General features: G+C 42.6%; 1 pseudogene; it reads right to left on the bottom strand.

The window, feature by feature from the left end:
- Positions 1–362: 362 nt before the first annotated feature.
- On the bottom strand, positions 363–570 carry LOC119840934 (annotated as a pseudogene).
- Positions 571–10,552: the final 9,982 nt, after the last annotated feature.

The raw sequence follows: 10,552 nt of genomic DNA, 5'->3' as shown, positions 1-10,552 counted from the left end.
TATCAACTCTACAGTTCATAACACGTTCAAGGTGGTATAGATCAAATGAGAGATGAATATTCAGATAATTATGCAGGTCTGTTATCTCAATAAAAAAGTGAAAATCGATAAAGTTAAAATCTACTAAGCAGTCATGTTTTTCTCGTCTCTTAGGTTGTCACACTGGCCCATTTTGCTGCTCTGCTCTTCAAGGCAGATTTCACTGAACACGAAAAAAGCAATTCCATGAAGGGAAATGCATTTTTACAATTAGGAAATTATGAAGGCTTGTACAGTGCTTCCAAACTGGACTTCAAAAAGGAAGAGATTGGTCCCTTCTGTCTCTTACTTTCTATCTTGCTGTTTATTTCACAGGTATTTTAAATCCATTTTTACAATGTACAGTCCTAACTGCAAGAGTACAAACAGGAATAAGCAAAAAGAAAAGGAGTACTTGTGGCACCTTAGAGACTAACAAATTTATTAGAGCATAAGCTTTCGTGAGCTACAGCTCACTTCATGGACGTATCAGATATTAAACTGATAAGAACAGATACTACACTTGATCTTAGCCAAAAGGCGATAAGGACTCAGAGCTTAGTGGATGAGTGCGTTCTATAATTTGCACGTTAGCTCAGAATGCTCTGTGGTCAAGTTTTGCTGTGAAATATTAATGGCTGACAAGAACAGAATGCTACATTAAGGTGGTTTTGGGGCTTGTTTGTTTTTCAAAAAATAGGGAACAAAAAATGAAGGAAATAAAATCTACTAAAAAATAATCAGTGTAACTTTCTGTGTGGCATATTAAACATTTAGGGCATCACTAGCAGAAGTGACCAATGATTCTGTATACCTCAGTCAGACACCTTTTAAGGTATCACCACTTTTCAGAAGATGCTGAGTCTCCCTTTGAAATTCAAGCGCCTTTAAGGTTTCTCAAGTTGAGGCCCAAAATCACTAGTCACTTCTGAAAATCTTGGCTTTAAGGCGTGATCCAGCTTCCGTGGCTTCACTAGTGTGAGATCATGACCTTAGGTTTGCTCCAACTGCAATGGAATTACGCCTGATTTATACTGGTGTGAGAGAGATCAGAATCCAATTGCCAAAGCAATCAAATTGATGCTCAGCAGAAACAAGAAGCCCTTCCTATTTAAGTTGCACAGTAACAGAGAGAACTCCCTACAGGTTTAGCAGTGTATGCTTTTTATCAAAGAACATGACTAAATCAGACAACGGATGTTACACACTTACCCTAACTCATCTCACCTCTGCTACATTAATTCCACTGATGTAAGTGAGAGTCAGGCTGGATACATATGGTGCAAACATCAAAAATTAGGCTTAAATTAATACTTTTAAAGCAGAATTTACAATAAGGACCTTACTACAACAGCCAGTGTCTGATAAGTAGCTAACATAACCTCTTCACTATAACATCATTCTGATATAGTATATTAATCTAAACCTTTTATTAGTGACACATGGTACAGAACATTGTCTTCCATATAGAATTAATGTCTGTATTTTATTGAGGGTTTTTAGCATGATAAGCTCAAATTGAAACAGTATAGCATAAAACACAAAGAGCAAAAATTATTTTTTAGAAACAAGAAAAAGTGTTTTCTAATGGGCTTCCACAGAAGAAAATTAATTTAATAAAAAGAAAACAGCTATGTAGCAGTGCTTGTATCTGCTTTAGCTAAGAGAAATATTACTATGATGCAGCATCATTAATATCAGACTCCTGATCAACTGCACAATTTCTCCTGAACTAAATGTTTGAGGCAGATTATTACCTGTATTACTTTTTTCTTCAGTTGTCTTCTCTGTTCTTTCAAGAGAAAAATGGAAAGCATACCTTCTGTCATCATCCCAACAGAACACCACTGGAGGAATTTAATGGTTGCAGGGAGGGATAGCTCAGTGGTTTGAGCATTGGCCTGCTAAACCCAGGGTTGTGAGTTCAATCCTTGAGGGGGCCATTTAGGGATCTGGAGCAAAAATTAGGGATTGATCCTGCTTTGAGCAGGGAGTTGGATTAGATGACCTCCTCAGGTCCCTTCCAACCCTGTGATATTCTATGAAAGCCATGTTTGTCTAATCCATGTTAGTGCATTCCCTTTCCCTATAAAAATAATCAGGATCTCTTTCACTGAACCAAGGAGCCCTAGTCACAGACTAGGACCCTATTGTGCTACACTGAATTCAGTGATGGGGAGGGTGTATCCAAAGCGAATTGAAATAAATGGAGACAGTCCTATATAAATATTCCTTTGCATTCAATCCTCTGTTTAGAGAGAAGAGAATGACAGCATGTTTCCTCAATCTGCATTGATCATCATTAGTAGTAGGACCTGCTTTCTTCTTTTATACAAAGTGCTTTCAGCATTTGGTTTCTCTGAATCAACCGAACAAAAACAGGAGACTTTTGTGCCTTGTCTTACATGCTGTAATCACACCTGGTACACTCATCATGGAGTGCCAGACATACAAGACCACCATTCCAGCATCATGTGCTGAGGTAACTTCACTCACCTCATGAGGTCACCAGCAGAAACAGAACCAAAAAAAAAGAGGGCTGTTCCCCCGCCAATAGTAACTCTGTCTCAAATCACAGCTGGGTATAACCCGTATAAGTCTCTTGACAAGGGCATGAGGGTGGGAGAGGTGACTTACCTGTCTTTCCATGTCTGTCCAAAGTGTTTCCACTATTCACAGTCCTGATCAGAATTCATTCTAACTTTCAGTCCTGGGAATGGTCAGAGTTTTGGTTCATTTGAGTCATTACTGTCTTCTGTTTTCTGTTGTCGTTTCTGATGTCTAATTAGTGGCTCCCTTCCAGATACACACTCTCAGTCACAGATGCTAAGCAGCTTTAGACTATTCCAAAGCGGGAAATTAGGGAAGACAACGGCTCATGCTGTTGGCACTGCCCTCAAGAACAGCACCCACTCAATACATTAGTGAGAAAGAGACACAGTATGTTAAAAAGGGAATACCAGAGAACAGTTGAACAATGAATTCTAATATATATTGTGCATCTTGAGTCCTTTGCATCATGCATCATGCATCATGGTTAGGTGCATTTAATACTGGGCCAGTATTAATGCATGGAGATGCAAAATCTTAACTAGCAGAAATTAGCAGTGCAGAGAAGAAGCAAAGACCAGCATCTGAAGCAAAGCACTAAGTGTCAGGAACCATTGTTCTAATCTGGACTCTGCCACTGGCTCCTTGGATCATGAGTCAAGTGCCTTCCTGTGCCTCTTTTCCCATACGTAAACTAGCAATAGTAATCCTTCCCTCTCTTTCACAGGGCGGTTGTGAAAAGTTAATGACTGCAAAGTGCTTTGGCATCTCAGATGGAAGGCGAAACTGGAAGTGCAAAGTATTAACCCTTGCTGTGCCTTGAATCTATAGTCCAAATCCTGGAAACTGGCCATTATTGGCAGTAGTCACAGAAGCGCTGTGCCCTGTTGCTGCATTGCTGTAACAGAAAATAAATAGTTATGAGGGGTGGACTCTCCTTTCAGGGTGTGAGCCTCAGTACCTGTGGGAAGAGGCCTGGAAAGTGTTCAGCAACAGCCTGCATTCAAATAGGTCCTGACTCACACTCCAATTCTGCCTATCGGCTCCTCTCTCATTGCAGGGCCTGACACATCCAAGAAGCCCAAGCTGTTGCAGTCATTTCCAATCCATTATTTTTAAGGACTCTTGCATCAATAATCAAAACTGGCATTTTGCGTAAGTGCTCACTACCAGCCCACCTGGAACTCTAGCACTCCATCATAGTTCTGATATCCAACAACTAAAAGTAAAGAGCAGCTAAGTTTTATTTTAGCCATTTTCTCTCCAGTATGTGCCAAACTAATTTAATATTACACATACACACACACACACACAAAAACTTTGCTATGTTAAGACAACATTATGGTTGCAATATCAAGGGCTCAAAAGTTTGGAAATGATAATATAGTCAATCTCCCAAGAGCTACAAAAAACAAAAACAAAAAACAAAAAAACACACGGCTAGTCATTTATTTCTCCCTAACCTCATTCTCAAATGGCAAAAGCGCATTCTGATGGAAACTTTCCCAAAAAATTCAACTTGAGGCAGACACCTGGCACGGAATTTCACCCTGCATGGGTGAAGTTTGGCAAAGTCATAAGCAACTGAAAACACAATCTTATAATAAGACGTGTCAGGCAACCTGAATAGGCAGCATTGCCTGACCACCCGTAATGTGACAACTGAAAGGTGGAAGGAAGAAAAACATTCAAAAGCCATAAAATCCACCAAACAGGGATGTCTGGTGGTATGGATCAATATGGCATTTCAGTCAATATCTGCAGAAATCCCATGCTGAAAACAAAAACAATGAATATACTTGTTTTTAAAAAATCATACAAGGAAAAGACACTTATGAAAATATATGAGGAAGCTTCCAGTAATTATAAATTAGCAGAGCTGTTTCTTTCATTGGGCATTAATTTATATTAATTATTAATCCAGTGCTGCTGTCAAAGCCTTTGTGCCCAAAAACACTAAGCTACACTTCAGTATGTTCTTTAAAGGGGCAGTTTACAGTTTTTATTTTATGACAGTACATGATTGACATACATTGAAAGGTAAGTGGTCTAAAGTAAAATATGCACTTGATCATTCTGATCCACTCAATTAAATGCTTTGCTTTTGAAAAGATTATTAAGGAGTTTGGCTGGGGGATTTGTGAGTGAGAGACTTTGGTGCACATTAAAGTAAGGAGTGATAGCAAGCTCTATCTCAGTACAAGCTTAAAATCAGCCACTGTGATAATGCGCATTCACTACAGATGATGGAGCAGTCGTGGTTAAAACAGTTCAACCATTTTGAAAGGTACTACCATCTTTGAGAGATTCCCTATGCTTCAAATGGGGAATGCAGGCAGCAGTGGCAATCTTTTTGAAAAATGGAAGGATCTTTTTAATGTGCAGACATTGTAGTAGATTATGCCAGACAGAAGCTTTTCCAACACTCTTCACACCTGACCAGAAACACCTCCAATACACCAGCTCTTGACCTATACTGATCAGATTACCTGCTGCAGTAACACCTTGCGGTAAATTATGCAGAGGTCTTCTGAGAAGGAGAAATGTCCACTAGTGTTCAATGCAAAGCCAAACTAATTTTATAACATAATGCTTTATACTCTTTCCACTGAAGATGTGGGGTCAAATCTTGATTCATTCCTTTTCACCAAGATGCTATACTCACAAGCTGGGAGAAGTTGCATCACCAAGATTTCAGGACCAAAAATATTTTCCTCTCAATGCACCAAGCAGGCTCACAAATTGACTAGTGATGACAAACACTACAGACAGGGGTGGGCTCAGTTTCATTACAGAGAATTTTCTATTGGATAGGACACTGGAGCCCCTGACTTAAGAGAGCTGCGTTCTGTTCCCAGGTCCATCACTAGTCTGCGGTGGTATCTTGAGCAAGCCGTCCATCTCTCTCTGCCTCTCTCCCACCCTTGGTCTTAAGTTTAGAAGGTAAATTCTTCAGGAAAGAAACAGTCTCAACATGTGATGCACACAGCCTAGCTCAATAAGGCCTTTCGATGATACAATAAAACAAATAGTACAACAGGGAACTAAAAAGGGCCCTCTTCCTTTAAAGAAAAACAAGAATTTTTCCACCCAAAGTCCAAGATGGTGTTCCCTATAAGCTGTGTGGTTGGGCAGCCACCCAGGAGAGATTCACGGTGATTAGCCCAGTTGATTAGCAGAGCCACCAACATCCAGCAGTGTGTGTTCAGGTGCTCCTCCCCCCCCCCGCTGCTTTGCAGCAATGTTGCTCTGTCCTGCAGCTGCTCCCGGGACCCTCCTGCTGACTGTGCAGAGTAGGGAGCGGGCCTGATGTTATGGTGTCCACCTCCCCCTGCCCTGGTATCCCATCTGTGCAGAGCAGGGGAGAGGGGACAGCCTGGCTCAGGAGGACTGGGCGCTGTTGCAGTCTGAAGTCTGAATGGTGAGTGAGTGCCTTTCTTAAAGAGACAGCACATGGTTTCTGAGACTTCCCCGGCAGCCAGCTCACTCATTCTGTCTGTCTCTCTCCCCTGCCCATGTACCCCATCTCCACAGAGAAGGGGAGGGGAGACAGGACTCAGGACAGATTTCAGTGAGTGCCTTAAAGAGACAGGGCACGGTGTCTCAGAAACTTCCCCAGCAACCAGCACACACACTGTGTCACACACACACACACACACACACACACACACACAGAGTCTCTGGGTCACACACAGACTGTCTCTTTCACACTCACCTCCCAACACATATTTGTATTATTGTTGTTGTTACTTCTTGGTACTTCCTGCAATGCACATGTATTCTCTGTAATTTTATTCTTTCAACATGTGTTATTTTAGTGTTTTGACTGGTCTACGCATTTCATAATTTTTATTTCTCTTACACTTAAATTTAATTCTTTGAGTAGTGAGTTCTAAAATGCCTAACTTGTCCTGGCTGGAGTAATTATCCCTACGGTAACTTTTTAAAAATATATATCATATCTAGGTTTTTTGTTTCCACTGGTGGCGCATATCCACACATACCTTGGTAAAAAATGTATCCCGCACATGGATGGAAAAAATTAGAGGGAACATTGACGCTCTCTGCCAACTTCCCAAAGGAAACAGAAATGCAAATCTCCAGGATGCTCCCCATTCTCCATCCCCTGAAGTTTCTCTGGAGTTTGTCCTCCACCCCAGCTGTACATACATCATTTCCCCTCCAGCAGGAGCTCACATAGAGAGTGAGCGGGTGGTAGAAGTGGTCCTTCTCTCCTTAGCAGTCTCCTCCCCTGCCAGAGTGCCTCTGCAGTAATGAAGGTAGCTGTGGGCCTCCCCAGGGAAAAGAAAGGAAACTGTTTTCCTGCCAGGTCAGGTCAGGCCAGGCTGTACACACTATCCTACCCCACCATTTTTACACTGCTATAAAAATGGCAAGAGATTAAAATTTGGCCCATTATATTTTACACAATTTTTTTAGAAGATTCTATAGAAAATGTGCATTACCTAATTGCTAGGGACCCCCATCAGAGCCTCTTTTGCAGACTCAGTACAGTATACAAGTCTCCACAATGACATTTTCCAAGGAAAAGACTGGCAAGGAAAATTTTCACTGAGCTAAGGTGCTTAGTCAGTCTTGTCAAGAGCAATGAGCGGGGGTGAGCTGTGCTCACGTTTTAGATGAGAGCCCAGGCTTCCAACTGCTTCCATTTTCAAAACTTTTCCCCCCATTTTGGGAGCAAAACACATTTTTCATAAACAAAATTAACCAAATGGAAGCCTGCGACCAGCACTAATTATTGTGTATTTCAGGACTCTCTTGATAGAGTCCAGGGTCCAACCCTTACAATACAGATGTGGCACATGTGAGAACAGGGCAAAGAATGATCCTTAATTCCTAGCTATCAGAGATGGGCCTGGACTACAGAAAGTTACACCTGTATCATATGAGAGGAGGCAGCCTGCAGACTCCACAGATTACTTTACCTACCCTACTGCACCTACCTCTTCTCCCCAATTTCCCTTTCTACTCTTGAAGCAGCATACTTCTGCAGCTGCTTCTGTGCCAACAAAACAATCAGCCTATCATGGCACTCAGTTAAGCACTCTGCAATCCTGCTCTGGCGCAGGGGGGAACACTCTTTGCAGAAGTAATACAGAGATGTGGGCAATCTCTGGGGCTAGAGTATAGTTGCGCAGTCCTGAGACATTTGATGGCAGTTAGTTAGCTCACTTCCACAGAGACATAAACTTGACATTAAAAAAATTGGATGGATTTTGTTCTGGTGAAGGCATCAGCCTATTTGACAACCCTGGTGAACCAAACTGTGTGTGTCTGTACAGAGCAGCCCCACAACAAGCTTCCCAAACACACGGCCCTGCTAGCGCGCCCTCATCAGGGGCAGGGACGACTTGCTCTAGGCATAATCAAGGCAGGGAGAGATTAATGTCTGGGATGCAAATAGGAGCCTTGGGTCATTTGGGATTGTAGGGTCTGGAGCACCCCTCCCTAGCCCCCTTCTCAGATCTCTCCCCCTGCAGTCCCTGCCAACTCCTTTTAGGGCTCAGGCACCATGTGCAGCTATGGCCTCTAGCGGCCACAGGGAAAACTGCAATTCCCGCCTTTAGCAAGGCTGAATAATTCCAACTGAGGGTACATCTACACAGCAATAAAACACCTGTGGCTGGCCTACATCAGCTGACTCGGGCTTACTGGGCTTGGAACATAAGACTGTAAAATTGCAGTGTAGGTGTTCGGGCTTGGGCTAGAGCCCAAGCTCTGGGACCTGGCGATGGGGAAGGGCCCCAGATTCGGGCCCAAACATCTACCAGCAATTTTCAGCCCCCCAGCCCAAGCCCCGCTAGCCTGAGTCACCTGCAGCCAGGCAGCAGCTCTTTTGTTCCAGTGTAGATGTATCTGTGATACTTGTAGGCAGGCATGACATGGATGCAAGACATGTGACATTCAGCAATTTCTCTTCTCTCCTTTGCCCTTCTTCACCTCCAGCATGGGAACATCAGCCTTGTGCTGCTTCGACGGAGCTTTGTCGTGTGGCTCAGCAAAGTAAATGGAAAATTACTTGAAGAAATAGTGCATTCCATTTTGGCACTGCACATGCTCATGTGGTTGGGCCTGTTGGTGCTACGTAGTAGCAGCAGAAGGCCTAGAGCTGCCCTAAAGGATGGTCTCACAGAGCAGTGTATAGAGTGGGGAATCCACAATCCAATACTGAATTTAAATCTTTAAATGTACAGTAGAACCGTGTTAATTTGCACTAAATGAGTGGGAGGCCTAAGGCAGATGATCATATCTTGTGTATTAGAGTGTAAGTAAAGACACATTTGGCAGAAAACCTTGTTGTTCTTTGTAAAGGCAAAGCACACACCATGACTGCTTGGCTCGTCTGCTTGTGTAACAATTAGGAATGACTCAACTTTTGTTAAGAACATTTTAGAAGGAATCAAAAATGTTCAGATATTTTCTTTTTTGTTCTTTGTCTCTTGTTATCAATAAAACTAAACATTTCTTTTCAAACTGAAAAAGTTAATTGCCGTTTCCAAAACCGAAAAAAAAGTCACAACTTTCAATCTTGGGAGATATTCCCATTGGAAAAAAAGACTGAGGAGGAAAAAAAAACAACGGAAAAATTCAGTGGTGAAAACAAGACTTTTCTGTTTTCTAAAAGAAAACTTCTTGTTTAGTCAAAAAAACCCAAACAAAATTCAGTCAAATATTTCTAATTAAACATTTTTTCTTTTAAAAAAGAAAAGGAGTACTTGTGGCACCTTAGAGACTAACAAATTTATTAGAGCATAAGCTTTCGTGAGCTACAGCTCACTTCATCGGATGCATTTGGTGGAAAAAACAGAGGAGAGATTTATATACTATAAATACTATAATACTAGGGGCCCTATAAAGGTAGCCAGCCAGTCAGGCAGCGGCACAGACAGCTGCAGCGGCACAGGAGCTAGCAAACAGAGCTCTAAACAGGGGAGTTTGAGTGGGAGTTCGAAAAGGGGGTTTGGATTGTGGTGCTTGTTTGGGGTTTGTTTTTGCTGGGGGGGGTGGTCTTTTTGGTGTGGCTTGTGTTTCCCAGATTAACAGGATTTAGGTGGGAAGGAGATGACAGATACAGAGGCAGCTGTGGGAGTGACTCCTGCAGTGAAAGACACATTGAGGATGACTGGATGTGGAAGCTGTGGTATGTACATGATCCTGGAGGGGGGAACCGGTAAGAGTTTTTTCTGCATGAAATGTCGTCTGATAGAGCTGATGGAGGAAAAGATCCGAGGTTTGGAGATGCAGGTGGAAAGTCTGGTTGAGTTTAGGAAGGGGTTTGAGCAGATGATGGAGCAAAGATATGAGGTATCTGAAGGGAAAAGCTCAGACTCACAGATGGAACCAGGGCTGGGGAATTTTGAGGAGAGACTGGATGAGGAAAGTGGTCAGTGGAAACATGTGACTCAAAGAACCAGGCAGAGAAAAAGATGGGCTACTGAAGGAGAAATAGAGCTTAGGAACAGGTTTGCAGAGTTGGAAAATGAAGAAGGGGCTCAGCAGGTACTTGTTGAAGGTGGAAGGGTAAGGAAGAAGAGAAGAGAGGCTAGCCCTATAGAAAAAGGGGAAGAGTCAAGGGAGACTACACCAAATATGAGCCCCAGGAGGATACAGGATGGGTTGAAGAAGATTGTAAGGGAAAATAGGAATGGAAAGAACTTGCAGCCAGAGAGAACAGGGGAGACACTGGAGAATAGCACTGTCACCAGGAAAAGGCAGGTCTATGTGATCGGGGACTCTTTATTGAGAAGAATAGACAGGCCTGTAACTAGAGCTGATCCAGAGAATAGAAGGGTGTGCTGTCTTCCGGGTGCTAAGATACGGGATGTAGACCTGAGGTTGAAAAGGATCCTAAAGGGAGCGGGAAAGAATCCCCTAATTATCCTTCATGTGGGAACAAATGATACGGCTAGATTCTCGCTGGAAAGTATTAAGGGAGACTGGGGAAGACGCTTAAGGAAATTGA

Source organism: Dermochelys coriacea, chromosome 11 (genome assembly GCF_009764565.3).
Source record: "Dermochelys coriacea isolate rDerCor1 chromosome 11, rDerCor1.pri.v4, whole genome shotgun sequence".
Taxonomy (NCBI): Eukaryota; Metazoa; Chordata; order Testudines; family Dermochelyidae; genus Dermochelys; species Dermochelys coriacea.
This window is presented reverse-complemented; position numbering and strand designations above follow the sequence as displayed.